The sequence below is a fragment of the Camponotus vicinus genome, unplaced genomic scaffold (assembly GCF_025532165.1).
Source record: "Camponotus vicinus isolate PSW18456_S1 unplaced genomic scaffold, iyCamVici1.0 SCAF_3, whole genome shotgun sequence".
Classification (NCBI taxonomy): domain Eukaryota; kingdom Metazoa; phylum Arthropoda; class Insecta; order Hymenoptera; family Formicidae; genus Camponotus; species Camponotus vicinus.
Window position 1 is genome coordinate 15,015,937 of NW_028141967.1, and position 15,650 is coordinate 15,031,586.

The window sequence follows — 15,650 nt, forward strand, 5'->3', positions numbered from 1 at the left end:
TCCGAGTCACGATAAAATTTCAGAAGAATAATTCTTTTTTTTCTAGATGTATAAAAGAAATCCCCGAAAATTCTAGGTTCCCTATATTTTTCCAGGATGTAGACACCCTGATATGTAACATTGCCATAATATTACAACATACATTCTCGGATTTCTCTATCTTCCCCAAAAAAAAAAAAGTTATTCTAATCGACACCTCGCAAACTGTCTAAACGCGAACTAATTTTAGAACGTAAAGTGTGTCGCAAGCGTAAAAGAGGGGGAGCGAGCAAGTGGTTAAACGTATATCAATATGTCCCATCATCGCGATCTCCAACATATGTTTCGCCCTATATCGTACCACAAGATCCAACGGGTTATGATTAAATCCGCGACTATCCTCCTCCTCCCTTCCCCCGCTCTCCCTCTCCCCCGCGTGCTATCTCTCGCGTTGTAAAATAATTTTACGAGATACCGTTATTCGCGCACGGCACCGACGTTTCGGGCGCCGAAAGCCGTAAAATCGCATAAATAAGCGGCCGCGAATGTCGACGCTAAGTGCTCGCCTATCTGAAGTCGTAGCTGGTACATTTTAGCGAATTATGTAGCTAGTTTGTTGCACACTGTTGCAAAGCGAGTCATATTTTTATGCAATGCAACGGTGGCATAGTATAGTGCGCGTCAACGATTTTGTCCTGGGCGGAGCAAGGGGAGCGTAGAACTGGCCAATCAGCTACTGTCGCGCTGCCGGCTGATTGGTCAGTTCTACGCTCCCCTTGCCCCGCCTAGAACAGGATCGTTGACGCGCACTGTACGCATGCGCACTTGCGAAAAATCAGCGATCCTACACGTGGCTGTATCTCTCCTCCCCCCCTCTCTCTCTCTCTGTCTCTTCTTCTCGTTCATGCGTGTGTAACGTGCGTGACCGTTATGCAATTGCACGCCAACCGAAAGCATGAAAATAAAACGCGACTGCTCCTCTCCCTCTGAGGTGAAGGACGCACTGGAATGTCGCGACACGACACGACACGATGCGTTTGTAATGCGCCGAGATCTCTTCGTCGTCTAGCCCTAGATGTGCCCTAAATCCATTACGAAATTCGAGATTCGAAAGTCTATTTTATTTTTCGCAGTGTTTGTCCACTAATGTTTTTGTTACAAGTTAACTTTTACATTTGATTGCAATATAAAGATGAAACCAAATATTTCGTCTTTTTAAAAAATCAAGGCTGTATAAAAATCTATGTAAATACAGTTTGAAATTGTTATAATTCAGTTTGCAGAAATGTTTTCCAATTTTCAAAAGTTAATTTTTAAATTAAAGAAGAAAAATATATACCTCGGTTAGAAACTCTTTTTTCTCTTCATATAATTTTCCTTCAAGAGATTATCACGTGAAGATTTAATACAAAAATTACACAAAATGAGTAAATATCTTTAAAAATATTTATAATAAATTAATTTGTATATTTGATTCTATAAAGATGAAACCAGATACTTTTCCTATTTCCTTATTTTAAAAACCGAGGACAAAAGTCTATATAAATACAGCTTGAAACTATTATAATTAAATTTGCAGAAGTGTTTTTCAATTTCCAAAAGTTAATTTTTAAAATTAAAAAAGAGAAAATATATACCTTGATTAGAATTTTTTCTTTCTCTTTATATAATTTATCCTCGAGATTATCACGTAAAGATTTAATACAAAAGTTACACAATGACTAAACATCTGTAAAAAATATTTATACAAAAATAACAAAAAAATATATATACAAAATATATGTATAATAAAAATATATATTCATTCAAAATCTCTAAAAATATTTATATAAATATTTATACTAAAAATGTTTGCAAAATTTTTACAAAAATGTTTACAAAATGACTAAACATCTCCATAAAAATATTTATTTAACAAATTAACTTGTATATTTATTCTGATAAAAATGAAACCAAATATTTTTTTCTATTTCTTTATTTAAAAAAAACCGAAAACGTATAACAACAATGTAATAATAATCTGTATAAGCTCTCTTAATTAAACTTACAGAGGTGTTTCTCAATTTTCAAAAGATAACTTTTAAATTAGAAAAAAGGAAAAATATACACCTCCGTTAGAAACTTTTCCTTTCTCTTCGTGTAATTTATCCTCGAGAGATTATCACGTAAAGACTTAATACACGAACAGTTACACAAAATTACGGAGCATCTCTAAAAATTAAATTATGAGAGAGTTCGCGTAGGAGCCGAGCTCTTCTTGCCTATTGTGACGCTCGCTCGCAACGATACGGCATCACTGGCCACGTAATTCACACCGGGTAGAAGAGTGGAGGATGAAAATGGCATCGTCACGATATCGGTGACTTCCGTCGAGTCCTCTCGCGTGGAACGAGCAGGCATTGCATTGCATTGCATTGCATTGCATTGCATTGCATTGCATCGCATTACATTGCATCGCATCAGGTGCATCAGGTGCATCTAAGTCGGTGAGTCGTGTGCCAACGGTATCTCGCGTGTGCGTTTTTGCGTCTTCTAAGGATTCTAGGGACGGGGTCAACGGCATCCTCGCCGTACGCTTGTCAGTGACAAGCCGGAGCGCTTTGTGCATCGCGAAAAACAATGGATAAGAATACATGATATCAATCGCTATTAATTCACAACGGAAAAAAATGCGAGATAGAAAATTCATGAGAAAAAAATTTATATACAATATTAATTTCTTTTTTCTTTTTTAAAAAAATATAAAAATGCCGAAAATCGAGTGTGCACGTGTAATTTCAATTTTATCAAATTGCACGCGAAACGTAAAAATAATACGGTCATCATCCGTAAAGTTGCGAATATGATTTTACGGTTTAAAAACATGATGGGTGTTTCTACCCATTTCAATTTGACGTGAACGCAACGTCGAAACGGAAGAAAGCGGAATCAGTCGAGAGAGCACGCTGCCTTTTTGCAGCGGCGCTTTTAGCCGCGAGCTTGTAAACAGCTGTATCGTCGATAATTGTTACGCGCGCGTAACTAACGCTTACGCGAAATGCAGGTACGCACCGTGTTCCGCATCGCTTGTTTCAGCTGTCCTCGTTTGCTGGGTTACTGGCTCATTTTCAACATTTCCGCGAATCATCAGGAGGATTTATCGATCCGCGGATAATATTAATTAAAAAAAAAAAAATAATGCATCTTTTTTGAAGCTAAACCACTTAGGATCGACTTAGGAAAAAATCATGGTTAAATTCCGGTTTTACTATCTCGGATTTTATTTATGTAATGAAATAAACTAGTAGAAAGTATAAAAATAACTAACGTGTAACTAACACTAAAATATATTTATATGTTTTAATATGTATTTAAGCAAAAAGATATTTTGTTTGCTTTAATTAATAAATTATACTAATCACTATTTAAAAAGTGAAATCAATATGTAATAATAATAAAATCTTTTTTAATTCAAATTAATATGTGAAATTTTTAAAACAAATACTTTGGATATAAATGTTACTAAATTTTATATTAACTTTTAGTTTAATAATAAGAAAAATATATATAATGTAATAATAACGAAATTAAAAATTTTTATCAATATAAATTTCGCGTTCGCTTTTCAACAAAAAAATTGATTAATTTGCTACGTCGATTCCTAATCTATTATGGATTTTATTTTGGCTAAAGCTTAAATTAGAAAACACTTTCTCAATTGACGAATATCGATAAAAAAGTTATTTATTTTTTTAAACATTTTTAATAAAAAAGAGTCCGTTTTTGTCGGTTTTTATTTATTATTAGCATGGATTTTATCCAAAATATGCTTGCCTTTGTCTCGCCCTAATACGACGTTTAATGATCCTAGCCTGATATAAAGTATGTTATTCATATTTGGCGCACATCTCTGAAAAAATTGGTTCTGCTTACTGCATTCTGTTTACAGTATTTTTGTTGCAACTAACAATTAAATAAGAAATGCACGCAATTATTTTTCGGAAAAGAAGAAAGAAAATAAGAAAATATAATTTTTGAAGGAAAAAAAGAGGACTATTTTTTCTTCTTTTTACATTTTAATTTGTTTATTTTAACATAATTTATAATAAACACATCGTAAATAAACTTTCTTAATTGATTTCTTTTGCCGGAGAATATTTATAGTGCAATTAATAAATTAATAAATTAATTCAAGCAACAGCGACTTATTGACAATCTATCAGAATTTATGTATGTAATTTGTATCATATATAAATGTAATTACCATTTGTAAACAAATAAATGAAACAAAGTACAGTTATGTATTTATACGTTTATTTCCAAGATGCACGGTATAAAATGTTGAGAACAGAATGACTACGCAATAAAGACTTGCGGTTTTCTTTCTGCATTCTTTACTTTACTCACTATTTTCAGACCGTGTGTTATTCTCATAAATGCATTTTGAATGGACGGAGTTCGCAGGCTCGAACGTCTTCGAACAAACGAAAATACGAGGCTCCGGAGGCTGCGAGAAACAGAGGACGACGACGACGTCGTGTTCGAAGAGCTAAAGCAGGTCGGTCGGAAATAAGCACAAAGCCCACTGTCAGCTGCCAAAAGATTTAATCTTCCTCGGATCGCATTGTGCGGCCCTGCCCAACTTGTAAAGACTCAAGAGTACCGTGAAACCCATATATAGAGCTCTTTTTCTCCGAAGCAACACAATATTTAACGACTTACGCCCCATTATCGAAAACTCCACAAAAAAAGTTGTGATCGCTAAAAAGAAAAATATCAGGAAATACTGCTTTTTTCCCACAATAATTTTAATTTTAATTTTAATTATTTTAATTTTAATAATTTTAATTTTAATTTTAATTATTTTGATTTTAATTTTAATCTGTAAAAATGGGTACACATTTTTTGCATTTGCAGTACAAACTCATAGATTTCTTGCAAATTTTTTTTACGAGAATATTTTCAATTAAAATAGAATTTATAAATAGACTTTATGTTATTGAAAAGCAATTTTACATGAATGTAACGCGTCCACAGTGTGAGTATAACACAATTTTTCTGCAAATACACATACATGTTGAAGTTTATTGGGTGGTCAGATAAACGTAATCTTATTTTAAGAAATTTTTGCACAAAATTAAAATTAAATAAAATTTTAAAATTAAATTAAATAAAATTTAATTTAAATAAAATTTTTAAATTAAATTAAATTAAATTGAAATTAAATAAAATGGTAATTAAAGCAAAAATATACAGACAGGATACATATAGGTACATACCTAGCGCATTCATAAAAGACGAAATTATCCGGATAATTTGTTTCGAATCGGCAAGCGTCGTTAAAAATACATCCCTCTGCCGGGGCGATTCAACGGTGCGGATTGTGCAGAAGGATTCGTATCTCGTATCTCGGTATTTTAATAAGAATCGACTATTCGGCACGGTAGAAACGCGATCCGCGTAGATTGCACGGTGGCAAAGCATTACGCGTTTAAATCGAGCGAGCAGTTGGCGAGTACCCAATCGTTGATCCGATCGCCTAATGAGACTTTAATCGCCGGTAGATTAAATTTAAATTACGACTTAGCCGTCCAAGTATTCCGCTGTCTTCTCTCTCTATCTCTCTCTCTTTTCCCTTACCTCCTATTTATTTTTCTGAGACAAAGGTTAGCTCGGGTCCACGTAAGTGCATCCGATGCAGGCCGGAATGTGGTTCAATCTACCAGTGTCACGCCAGGCGATATGCGGTTTGATTTATGCACGAAGATATTTAGTGGCGTAAGAGAAAGGGGGAGAGAGACGGAGAAAATAGAGGAGCGAAATAGGTTTCTCGTAAACCAAGCATGTCAAGCGCGATTCCGGGCGCATTATCGGAGCAGTTTGCGCACATTTCTCTGAAAAGTTATCTCCCGTCAGAAATAATACCCCCGGGAGATCCCCCCGTCCGATCAATTTCGAAAGCGGAATTCATAAATTTAATAAAATAACCACAGAAGAGACCCCGTATAATATTCCATCGTTGAAATATTCCCCCGTCTTATTTTGTTAGCTTTTAAGGCGCAATTTCTTAGATTCTTTTTATTAATTGCAGGGTTCCCTTCCAAGTAAATTACGCGCATAATTGTACACGTTTTCTGATGGCAATGTGCGGTTTAGAGAGTAAGCTTGTATTTTTAACGCGATTTATTCCGGTGTTCCTCTGGCTTCAACCGCTAAAATCTCACAAAGTTCTATGATTCTACGAGAATCGCGACTTGAGAGAGAACCGCTATTTTAAACTCTGACAAGACACAATGCGCACGCAGCGTACACCGTATAAATAGTTAGAATAGAAGACAATCATGTGATATATTAATGCTATTATATTTCTGTGAATTCATAATTAATGTTGTTGTGAGAAAAGCCAATTATTTTATTAACCGCCGAGCGGTTCCTTTCCTCCATACGTAAGAGATTACAGATTAATCTTTTAAGGAGAGATAGTTTTTCTTCATGTTACATTAGTAAATATCTCTATGCTTTTTTCTGGAAGCAGAAACCAGAAAAAATCGAGAGATAATTAAATTGTGATTGATCCAAATAAGGCAACCGCAAACTGGATAATTCTAATTTCGATGAAATTTGAAACACGTGCAGGGAGAATAAATAAATGAATTTAGAAATTTTCAGTTGCAGCAAAAATGATTCTAAGGGATGAAACCACCCTTCATATACTAGGTGTCCCAGACTTAACGAATCAGCCGTTAATGGTAGATTCCTGAGATCATTTGGAAACGAAAATCTTAATATCAAAATGTTGAGGAAGATGTAGTTGCGGCGCTACAAAAGATTAAAGATGACCAATCGGCGCGTTACATTCTCCTGTGCTCAGGGAAATAGCGCAAGGGGCCCGCGTACAGCGCGATAATATTGATATCGATAGAGAGATCAATATAAAATAAAAAATATGATTCTGCAGTGAACGCGATTGTGTCCTCGATGCGACAGTAGTCAGTAGTTTGAACATTTTTATGAAGTCTTCTTCAACATTTTGGTATTAGAATTTTCGTCTCCAAATGATCTCAGAAATCTGCTATTAACGGCTGATTCGTTAAGTCTGGGGCACCCTGTATAAAGCGGCTTTTTCAGATATATTAAAATTATACTTGAGAGATATCCAAATATATGTTTTATGATAAGAATACCTCTATTTGATCATATTAATAATAATTAAATATCTTTTTTACTTTTTGAAAGAATTTTTGTAAAATTATTTTCTCAGAATCTTATTAATGTGATTAAAAAGAGGTGTGCTTACTATAAAACTTTTTTGTATTTTCTGATATCTCGAATTTTGAGAAAAACAAAAAATCGCTCTACATATGAGGGGTGATTTCAATCCTTAAAATTGTTTTTGAGGCACAACTGAAAATTTCTAAATTCATCTATTTATCCCCCCTACAAGTGTATCAAGTTTCATCAAAATCAGAATTTTTCAATTCGCGAGATTTCTTTAAGTCAAAAAATCTCTTTAAAGATTTTTGAAAGTAAACATCAGGAAAATATCGCTTTAAAACATTGTCGATAAGACGGGCGAGACATACTAACAGCTGTTGAGCGGCTCCGTCTCTCTCTTTCTTTCTTTCTTTCTCTACATTCTCGAACCTACCCGGATTCCTACATGCGTAATAGACGACAGGCCGATGACTATAATTATCGTATCTACGCGTAACAGGTGTCGCACTTACTCGACATGTTTTTATCAACATGTTTTTATCGCACATGACCGGAATGTAAAGATACGAAACGAACTACATAATAACTGTCATGTTTTGCGTGGGTACACTTCGAATGCAAACTAATCAATGGCGCCGCGGATAATCGCTTGTTTAATCCGCCCATACGTCATCCGATGATACGTAATTTTCGATGACAGTTACACGTGCACTTTATTTTTCTATCGTTCAGTTCAAGTGAATTATTCTCATTGTCTTGAAAGTGCAATTTCTATATCTATCTACTTATGGGACAAGTCAAAGATGGGTATCCCGTTTGACCACGTTGCGATTGACCACAGCCAATTATATCGACCTATGCCTAGGGTAACCAGCAATGATTAACCAATCAGAGAGTCCTATTTTGAATTGGCCAATTGGCGACGTGGTCAATCGGGTACCCTCCGTCAAAGATTGCGACATCTTTGGATTCTGTTTTCTGTGTTGCCAGAAGATTTGCATAACACAAGGTAATTCTCACATTGTAAGGGGAAATAAAAACGTGATTCTTTCGTCGGATGAGTTGTTGGAAAATTAAATGATTGTATCATATTCTTTGATACCAAAAAGAGAGAATGAGAGAAAGAGAGGGAGAAAAGACACTAGGTTTTCCCAGATCTTATTTCGTAGCCAAACAAAGAGCCTCGCGTGACAGGGTAAGTTGAGAAGCCGTATATTTGAATAGGATCTGCTCGTCGTACCAATGTAACTTCTGAATGTTAGCTTGGTCTCTAACTCCGTTTTCTATACATGTAAATGCGCATTACACTAGTACAAACAACGGATTTGATCATGTCCACACGCGACGCACAGTCGATCTAAATGTCGAAGGGTTTCCTGTTTCCTGCGTTTAATGGACGTGTGTAAAAAAATTATCTCGTTAAACATCATGAAAATACGCAAACGAGAAGAGAGAGCTGAAAGTGAAAACTAATAGATAAATCTATTTATCTTCATTTTATTATTTTTTTTTAATTTTAATGTATAATAAGATTGTAAAAAATGAACAAAATATTGAAGGGAGGTGTGATTCGCAGAGAAATCATCATCGACTTTGCTATACATGCTTGAAGTCGAGTTCCCATGTTAGAGATATAGAGGTCAGAAAAAGAGAGAAGACGCTGCGAAGAGAGAGAGAGAGAGACAGACTGCGTGTGAACGTTTCTTTTTACCTCATTGAGAGGATTTCCTCGCGAGTAAATAGACGCCTGTGAGAAGGGGGTCATTTTCACAAAAACGAGGGGAAAGCTCGTTCAAAGCAACATCGCAGAGACGCATGATATCCACCTTGGTAAAAATTCTCAAGCTTATCTTGGCTGATTATTCGTACGCGATATCTCAAAAATGACTTTGATGCGCGACCTCGTGCGAAATATTTTAATTGCGATCATTGTGCACGACTCAAGTTGACCTTCAAAAATCATTGACTTACATAGATAAACGAATATGGTTTCTTAATGAAGATGGACATGCGACATAAAGGTGATTTCACTCTTTCATTCCAAGTTAAGATTCATAATTTATCAATATGATGATTACACTTGCGTGACCTACGAAAGAAACTCACGTGTAATGATACGTTATGGAGACATATATATATATATTGCAAGAAAGAGTGAAATTCTGTATAAATTACGTTATTAGAGATTATTTTCATTCAATTCTCGTATATTGCAAGATATAAGGATTTAAGAATAATTTATGTCTAACATTAAGAGTAAATAAGATTGATAAAATTTCATATTTTTTAAATAAAATCCAGTAACAAAAATCGATATTTTACGAAAAAATTGGCAAAAAATTAATCTTTTCTATTAAAATAAATAGAAAATATTTTTCTCAAAATTTGTTAATTAAGAGTGTTTTTTGATTTCGCTTTATCCGAAAATCTGTAATAGACTAACAATAAAAATCAACGTAACAAATATATTAATTTTTTTAGATATTGAAAAATAAATGGGAATCAGATTTATTGTTAAAAATTTTTAATTTCCACATTAATTGTTAAACTAATAATTTAATAATATTTATATTTTCAAAGCTTTATTTTGAAAATTTCACATATTAATCTTAATTAAAAAAGACTTTATTATTAGATTGATTTATTTTTTTTCACTATAGCGACTAGTACGATTTATTAATTAAAGCAAATATTTTTCTGTATAAAGTTCTATAAGTATATTTTAATGTTACATACTAATTATTTTTATAATTCCTGCCCGTCTTATTCCATTGGAATAGAAGTCCGGGACAGAATAAAAACTGGAATTCATCAGGTTTTTTCCACTGGACCCTTCCTAGGCCAATCCTGATTACGGGAGATATTAAAAGAATTCTCGAGGAGAAAAAAATGCTTCGCAATTTCTTTAGAGTAGACGTCGCGAGATGTCTGGGATTCGCGGGTCATTATCCGAGAATTAATACAATACAACGGGCAGGTGTACTAGATGGAAATCAACTTGACGGAGAAAGTTGGAGTCGCGATGCTAACTTTTTCATCATCTTTCGTAGCGCATGTCGCCTGTCGTCGGTGACAGCCCGAATCGGGCTTACACAGCTGTAACACAGTTGAAAGTAGACGAGCGCGAACTCGCGCTTACCGCATGGTTTGTACGTCGTACGTGGCGTTACTTCGGCGATGATGAACCGGTTTTCTAAACCGGGAGAAAATGGCGAATGCAGATGCGAGCGAGTATAATTATGACGACGGTATAATTTAATATGTCGGTCGACGTCGATTTAATCTATACGCGCTCCAACAAACTATATTTAGACATTCCGCGATATTTTCGATATCTTGCTCGTGAATCTTTCCCGGCTCGCTAATAATCAGGATTGGCCGGAAAAGTCCAGGGAATGAAAAAAGAGCCGTGGTCAATTCCGGTTTTTCTGCCCCAGATTTTATCCAATGAAATAAACTGGCAAAAGTTATAGATATAACTAGTATGTAAACTAAAATATATTTATGTAACTGGGTGCAAAAGGATATCTTGTTGCTTTAATTAATAAATCAAACTAATCATAGTTTGCAAAAATAAAAAATCACAATAATAAGGTCTTTCTTCATTCAAATTAAGATGTAAAATTTTCAAAACAAAAACTTTAGAGATATAAATTTATATTGATAATTTTTATTGATATAAATTTATATTATAAATATATAAATATTATCAAATTTTATGTAATTTTTAGTTTAACAAGAAAAATGTAATAAAATTAAATGTAACAAAATTAAACATTTTTACCGATATAGATCTGGTTCGCGTTTACCTTTCAACATCTTCTAACAATTTATTTACTAAGTTGATTGCTGATTTATTGTAGATTTTATTCTGAATAAAACTTAAATTAAAAAAACATTTTCTTAATTGACGAACATCGATAAACAAATTCTATTTATTTTAATAGAAAATATGAGTTTTTATCACACATGGAATTTAAGTCTCAAAAAATTTCGTATCTTTATATTTTCAAAAGACGTGTCATATATTCAAAAGATTTTATATTGTTAAAAATTTCATATATTTTGGATAAAACTTATGCCAGTAGTAAAGATCGATACCGCTATAATTGGAATTAATTTGTCAATTATATTCGTGATTAAATTCTCTGTATTTCATTAATTTCAAATTCGTATTATTTTATATTTTTGTATTTTGCAAAAATTTCATATTTTTGTCGATATTAAATTTCTCATTATTTTTCATTATTTTATTAATTTTTGGATAAAATTCAGTCGTAAAAATCAATAATAATACCATCGTGACTTACATTAATTCGTCAATTATGTTCATAACTAAGTGCCCTTTATCTCATTAATTTCAAATTTTTAATTAAAAAAAAAAAATTAAATTATTCGATACTTGAAGTCAACCGACTGGCGTTTACAATGGAACCATAATCGTGCGGATGCACGGCTACTAAGATCGCTAAGAGATCGCGGTAAGAAGAAATAATTGCCAAGTGCATTAAGTCTATTAGCGCTTTTGCTGGCCAGGAACCGACAAGTCACTGTCCCATCCGTTTTAATTAATTGCCTTTTTAATATTTCACGAACATCCCCCTTGGCGGTCATCCTCGTGCATCGACCTCTCTCTTTTCTCCGTCGATCTATTTAAATAAAATTTATAGATGAAGGTATCGAAGACACCTTTGAAGGATTATCGAGTCTTGAGGAAAGTATAATAATCGTGAAAGCGCGACAGCCGACTTCCTCCGTTACTATTAAAGCGGACAAATAAGCGGCTAAAACGAATCATCGATTTCTACCCGACCAAGCCATCCTCTCGTCTGCCTGTTCGCGCATTACGATTGTTAGCGTTTCCGCTATATCGAGTTATAAAGAACGGGAAGCGACACGTTTCCTCCACCTGTGTTCCGCATGTAGAGCAAAATCACGACGATTACGTCGTTCGATAAAAACGCATGATTCGTTTTTAACGATGCAGTTGCGGCATCGTCCTCAAACAGCGTCAAGGAGACTTCGAAATTTTTATGAGCCAACTTTATAGATCATAAAATTACGTACACTCTAATAGCACAAAAAATCAACTATATATATATATATATATATATATATATATATATATATATATATATTGAGATAGCTATATAAAATTTTAAAATATAAGTAAATAAATAAATAAACACATATATGTATTTTTTTTAAATTTTATATAAAGCTATGTTATTTTATATTACTTTTTTTCAATGTGTAACATTGTGTTTTAATAATTAATTGAATATTAATATTAATAATATTTAAAAAATAATAATTATTAATATTTAAATTTTAAAATTTTATTATAAATATTTTTAATAATAATATTTAAAACAATAATATAATAATATTGAAAAAATATAACATAATAAGAAAAAAATGATGCATATATATAAAAACTCTAATACTTAGCTTCTTATTAAAATACAATATTAAAAATCGAGAAAAGTGAATAAGAATCGAAATTCGAAATTCGAATGTGTAAAAGTGCGGACACGATTCGTGCATCGAGATGAAGATGGCACGCGGCTTTCTAAATTTGTATCAAATAACCAAGAGACGTCACTTTCACCGGCTAATCGATAAATTCCGCGTCACAACGTGCAGTTAAACTCTGCATGAAAGAGTATACTTGCTACCCAAAAATTGCTCACAAAACGCGAATAAATTGCAAAGGAGATAATTTCAGAATAATGCCAGAAAGCAAACGAATTATGAAGAATTTATCAAATATAATAATAAAAATTTTCAACTTTTTTTTAAGCAAAATTACGGAGAAATACCACGTGATATTGATCATCGCAAGTGTTAACCCGACGATAGACATCGTCAACATCGTAGGCTGTTTCTTTCTATCACGGCAAGAGAAAATGATGAATGACACAGAATTAGCATTTAAATTCTCATATTAAAAAAATAAAGCTTCTGAATCAAATATATTTCAGACATGAATAATTATTGAAGAAAAAGTAATTTTGTTTAAAATAATTTCTTATATTTAATTATTTAAATTATATATTACATAATAATTAATTTAACTTAATTTTTTAATTTAATTAATTTACTATATATTTCATAATTCTAGAAAGATTTGAAAAAATAATTTTATTTCTAATAATTTTATAATAATTTTATTTTTAATAATTTAAAATAATTATAAATTATTTTAATTATTTCGTGCATATGCAAAAAATAATAATAATTTATACTTATTTTCGGACAAAATTTTAACCTCAATCAAATCAAAATATTAGCGGTTTCGATCAAACGAAACAAAAATCTAAAAAACGTTGAAAATATTTCCGAGAAATTAAAAAGTTATCTTAAGACGTTTTTAAATATCCATCGCGTGAAATTTATGCGATGAATATTACATTTTCGAAAATATGCGTATATAATTTTATAGAGATTTGATTAACATATTCCGTATGAAATTTTTCGTGATAAGGGAAATGTAAAAAAACGAGTTGTCTTATGTATTGCAGCTTTCGGAATTAATTATTTCACAAATTATTTCGCGGCTTATAAATCACGCTTTATAAATCAACTCCGATTTAATGGCGTCTATTATGTAACACGCCAAAATAACACGCGAGACAGCGTTGGTTGTGTTAATGGAAACATGTTCGCACGAAAGCCCCGTGGAAAAGGGACCATCCGCTCAATTTGCATCGCTAATTATTAACTGCGTAATAACATGTACGCAGATTTAAGACTAATCTTTAAGACTAATAATCCGACAAAGACATTTCTAGGCATCAGGATCAGACGTCTACGAGCTGTTTACATACCTTGTTTACGTCAACGTTATTCCATTAAGAGAGCACATATTCTCTCTCTGTCTACGAAATCTTCTGTACAATAATAATTTCAACAAGAATTGCGAATCGGTAAGCGAGACTTGCTCAACTTAATCAGAATCGAGTTGACGCAACCAACAATGAGATTGAATGATGATTTCATTAAATCGAAAGGCTCAAAATCGAGCATCCCGTTTCTCAAGTCCTGCTCGCATGTGTTTGTACGTAACTCGTCGAAAAACACACCAAAAGAAGAAACAATTGCTCCTTCGAATTAATCATTATCTACATCGCATTATTTTCTCCTCGAATATTTTCTGGAAATTATGGTTCGCTTACTAATAAAAGGTATCGCGATATATCAATTACGCAATCGGTTTGTTGTAAAATAATAATACCTGTGCTCTTCATGAGAGATATTGGCAATTAAATTTATTCACTCTATCATATGACATTTGACGCAGTCGTTCTTGTGAACCCATACGGCACAGAATATTGCAGCAATATTGTTAATATTGTTGTAACATTGCAGCAACACATTGCAATATTGCCGCAATATTATTATTATTGCTGTAACATTGCAGCAACATTGCAATATTGCTGCAATATTATTAATATTGCTGTAACATTGCAGCAACATTGCAATATTGCTGCAATATTATTAATATTGCTGTAACATTGCAGCAACATTGCAGCAACATTGCAATATTGCCGCAATATTATTAATATTGCTGTAACATTGCAGCAACATTGCAATATTGCTGCAATATTATTAATGTTGCTGTAACATTGCAGCAACATTGCAATATTGCTGCAATATTATTAATATTGCTGTAACATTGCAGCAACATTGCAATATTGCCGCAATATTATTAATATTGCTGTAACATTGCAGCAACATTGCAATATTGCTGCAATATTATTGCAATGTTCTGTGCCGCATGAGAAGAAAAAATATCTCGCAGGATCGTGTGTTACTTGACGGGCCTCGGGGGCATCTTGAGAGCGGAATTTCCGCGACGTGTCGCGAATTAAAAGTGGATTTGGGTCAGACGGAGAGGTAGCGGTAGCTAAGTCAAGGATTCTCAACGCGATCTCTCGCGTTTTACGATCTCTTTCCCGGGAACAGAAACGCTCGTTATCGTCGCCTTTCTAAATTCTCGCGTGCGATTTCCACCTTGTCTCGTCTTACCTTGCGAGAGAGGCTCTCCTGCGGCTTCCTCGACGTAATATCCACAGACGGGAGGACACCGGATCCACACCTCCGCGCCGAGACAGACAGACAGAGAGAGAGAGAGAGAGAGAGAGAGATGCTGGGCGAGATGGAGAGCTATGGCGGGTGGGCTGCTGGCTCACCCGAGGCTTGTCCGTGGCGCTTGTCAAAACCAACTTATCGATCGCACTTGAATCGCGGTGCACGAGGCGTGAGATCTCGTCACTCGAGGAGGAGGAGGATATTTCACTGCTATCGCTCCAACGTTGGCGTTAGTCATGAAATCCGAGGCGTGCTCGCGCGCGCGCGCGCACGCGAAAGAGGGATAGAGATAGAGAGAGGAGAGAGAGAAAGAGAGAGAGGAACGCGGAGAGACGATCGACGACAACCGACCGAGCCGGTTTACCGAGAGGAACTGACCGGGC

At 33.9% G+C, this 15,650-nt stretch overlaps 1 protein-coding gene across 5 annotated transcripts in view; it reads right to left on the bottom strand.

The window, feature by feature from the left end:
• The window catches only part of Smash (smallish), a 78,526-nt gene extending 62,877 nt beyond the window's left edge, over positions 1-15,649 (bottom strand). For 4 of the 5 annotated variants that reach the window (XM_083092771.1, XM_083092769.1, XM_083092770.1 and 1 more), the window contains exon 1: positions 15,205-15,649. The gene's annotated coding sequence lies outside the window, so the exon portion shown is untranslated. The remainder of the gene's footprint in view (positions 1-15,204) is intronic. The other variant, XM_083092772.1, reaches the window with a different exon arrangement.
• Position 15,650: the final 1 nt, after the last annotated feature.